Raw genomic sequence first — 4,170 nt, forward strand, 5'->3', positions numbered from 1 at the left:
TTGGTCCGGAGGGTAAGTTTCCGATTCGGTTGGATTTTGCTGTTGTATAAGAATACACTTGTCCATTTTATTGAAAACCTTTGTTTATTGAAATGCAGGTGGCGCCGTCTCGGCACGTGGCATTGTGGAGGGTAGCCAACCGGCTACGGGCTACTGCCATCGAGGCACTTGCTGGCGGTCGAGGACGACAGGTATGAACCTTTCATTTACTTCATTTTGAATTTTGCAATTTCTTGTATTCGAAACGATTGAAATGAAGCATTTCTTTGTAATTTGCAGAGGGAGCGCGACCTAGAGCGTGAGCTTGCGCAGTCCCAGGAGGAGACGGCTCGCCTGTTGAGGGAGTTGGAGGTCCGAGACGCCGAGATCGCTGCTCTTGAGGCCAGGGTCACTGAGTGGGGCGACCAGGAGTAGTTTGTCTCTGTTTTTGTTGCTTCGGTTGCTTGTACCGCACACATTTTGTACACTTTTAGGACTTCATTTTGGACTTAGGACTTGTTTTGGGGCAAGAGCCCCCCCAGTTTGGTGTACATACAACATTTTGATTGTATATATGACGGCCTGAGTGCCTTTGCTGTTGGGTTGTCTTGTTTATTCCTGCAGGTTAGCTTTGAACAGGTTTGGTAGACGACGGTTTACGCCGTCATGCTGCCGAAATTTACATAGAAATCGCAAATAAAACACATATTGCACATATGGCCTAAACTAGCGCAGAAAAAGAAAAGACCTAAAAATGCGGAAAATTGCCCAGAAATGAGCGCAAAAATTGCCGAAAATGACCGGACGGTAGGGAGGGCTACCTCCTAAAAAAACGAAAAAAAGAAACGTATAAGTTTGAAATGAAATGTGAAACGGGAGTGAAATGATTCCCCCAAAAAAGAAAAATAAAATGAAATGGGTAGTTTGGAAGTAGAATGTGAAACGGGAGTGAAATGATTCCCCCAAAAAAGAAAAAATAAAATGAAGTGGGTAAGTGTGCTTATTTGCCAAAAAAATGTCGATTTCGCCTCGAAAAGCGTGCCCGGAAAATTAAGAAACAAAATATATGGTAATTTGACGGAATTACCAAAACAATAACCTATACGAATATGAAATTATATCAAGAGGAATTAGGAAAGATCCAACGCGGAAAAAAGTCACAGAAACCCTCTGAGGAAAAGGCGCAGCACGAGCTGCGACCCTTCGAAGAGGCGCAGCACATTTCCTCAGTTTGCCAGTTCTGACGGATTTTAGGAAACAACTTTTAGTATAAATATAGACGTCGAGGGAGCTTTTATTCACATAATTCTTCCGTCCTCCTTTCGTCTATAATATAAAATTCTCCTATTATATAGAAAAAATTTACAAATCATGGATGCCTTGGAAAACCGTCTCAAAGAATGGACAAACGAATTTACAAATGTCGAGAAGCACGATATGGGTGCTTTCAATTTGGGGTCAATCTTGAGCTTGAAACTGGTGAAGGTTGTTAAATCGTTCTTGGATGCTTGCCTCGAATATTGGGACCCTAATTTCCATGTTTTTGCCTTCCCTGGAGGTGATATCTGTCCTTTTCCTGAGGAGATTGCTGCAATTGGAGGATGGGATCCGGAATATATGCCTGCCATAGCCTCTAGCTCTCAAGGGTACAAAAACAAGTTTAGAGATTTGCTTGGACTGACTATAGCCGAGGTTGACTGCCTTGTGACCTCAAAAGGAGTCCGTATGCTTGACTTTATCGATCGATTTATAAGTAGGGAAGACCCTTCGATTTCTTATACGGCGAGCCATAAGGCATTCAGATTTTGTCTATTGCATGGTTATGTCCTCCAAGGGCATGTTGATAAAGAAATGAGAGGAGATCCTCGTTATTTGAGCTTGGTTGAGCAAATGGAGCTGCGCAGGAGCCCAGCTTGTCTGTGCTTAGGAGAGATCATTTTGGGGCTGGATAACAGGAAAGCAAACCGCGATCTTCCTTATTTGGGAAGTCCTATCATTTTGCAGGTAAGAAAGCGACCTTTTTTTTTTCTTTTCTTTTTTTTTTCTCTTTTTTGCTTTTTTTTTGTCTTTTTGTCTTTTTTTTTTTCCGTTTTTTTTTTCTTTTTTCTTTGTTTGGTTGAACATTAATCCCTGCCTTTGGTAGGTTTGGCTCATGGAGCGTCAGCGGTTTATCGAGCCCCCTGCTAATGTTCCTGCGTACCATGCTCGGTCGATTGCGATGAGGACCAGACTCTATATGGTAGATTTTACTCGGGTTTGCAACTATTGGGAGAATAAGCTCAAGAATGGGGATGGTCCCTTGATCAGATGGGTGGTGCCATGGTGGCATCTCAAGTTAGTCACTGGAGTTTTGTCTTTGGATCCTACTCGATCGGTGCGCATTCCCGGCTTGGAATTCATGGTATGCATTTTTCCGGAGAGATTGATGAGGCAGGTGGGCTTTAAACAGACGATTCCCAAGCTTGATACCGTCCCTCAGACTGCAGTGGCACATACTGCCGAGAGTCGTAGAGAATGGGCCCTCAGGTGGGCTCAGAGAAACATGTGGTTCCTACAGTCTTCTGTTAGTGCTCTGTGGGTTTCGGATTCCTATTTGCAATGGAGGAAGGCTACTACTCCCGAGGAGCGCGAGAAATTAAGGAACCGCGAGCCTGTTGACTACAAGATTCGTGAGGTGGCGAAGGAGAACGAGAATCATTTGATTGAGGGGGAAGAAGAAGCCGTATTTCGAGTTATTCATCCATCGAAGAAACTGGAGGCTTCTCCTGCCGTAGAGATGGTGGTTGATCGAAATGGTAAGGCTAGACCGCGAGAGAGACCTTTGGTGATTAGGTCTGAGATAACGCAGGAGCGCCCGGCTCGTGGTCGGGATAAAAAGTATGATAAAAATGACAAAGGCAAGGGAAAGATAGAGGAGTAGCCTAAGTCGTAGTATTATTTATTATTGTTATTATTATTATTTGTAATAAGTGGTGGGGTTTTTAGAATCCTAGCCTATTTGTTATTTTTTATTATTTATATTATGTGGCGTACTACTATTATTTATGGAAAAGTGAATAAAAGATTAATTAGTTATGAAACTTATGTGATTTTTCTTTTATTATTCTTGTCGAATTTCAAATGCAAATGCAAATGTTCTTCTATTTACATTTAAAATAACGGGTTGTATCCTGTGAAGGATTGCCTACGTATTCATTTAAAAAATGAAATCAAACCTTGCGTGTAGTTCGAGTAAATGTAAAAGAATAATTGTTCTAAGCAAGAGCTTGTAGCGAACTAGAAAATGAGCATGAGCTTTACTTACTCCTAAGACACAATTCAATTTATTTGATGATATGAGGATGATGAATTATCAAAATGCAAGAGCAAGGTGACATGAGCTTTATTTCAGCGGGCCAGGGGCCCTTTTTATTTCGTGTCGCATGAGCGGCATGTGGGTTTTACGCGAGGCGCATTTTTGTCCTATTCTAGGCATAATATCGTTTTAATTGGTCGAGGTTAGTCGGGTTGGCAAATTCATTCCCATCTAGGTCTGTGATTCTAACCGCACCCCCCCGGGAGTATGGACTTGACTAAGAATGGTCTGGCCCAGTTGGGTTTGAACTTTCCTCGTGGATCGATAGGTAAAAGAGCTCTAACTGATTTGAGAACTAAGTCTCCTTCTTTAATGTTTCTAGGCTTAACCCTTTTGTTGAAGGCTCGTTTGATACGTGCCTGATATGTTTGCACATTATGTAATGCGTACAATCTTCGTTCATCCAAGAGGATGAGTTCTTCATATCTGTCTCTCTTCCAATCGGCTTCTGGAATTTGACTTTCGAGCAGGATGCGTAAGGATGGGATTTGTAGTTCAACTGGTTGCACAACTTCTATGCCGTAAGTCAAATAGAAAGGGGTAGCCCCAGTGGGCGTCCTAACGGATGTGCGATATCCCCATTAGGTGAATGGTATCTTACTTGGCCAATCTCGATAATTATCGATCATTTTCTTGAGGATTGTGACAACATTCTTGTTGGCTGCCTCCACTGCGCCATTAGTTTCTGGTCTGTACGGCGAGGAGTGGTGGTGCTTGATTTTGTACTTGGCTAGCAATTGTTCAGTCTCAGCCTGGAAATGTGATCCGTTGTCACTGATGATCTCATGTGGGCAACCATATCGACAGATGATATTGGTTTGTATGAACTTTGCCAC

Source organism: Silene latifolia, chromosome 4 (assembly GCF_048544455.1).
Source record: "Silene latifolia isolate original U9 population chromosome 4, ASM4854445v1, whole genome shotgun sequence".
NCBI classification, from domain to species: Eukaryota; Viridiplantae; Streptophyta; class Magnoliopsida; order Caryophyllales; family Caryophyllaceae; genus Silene; species Silene latifolia.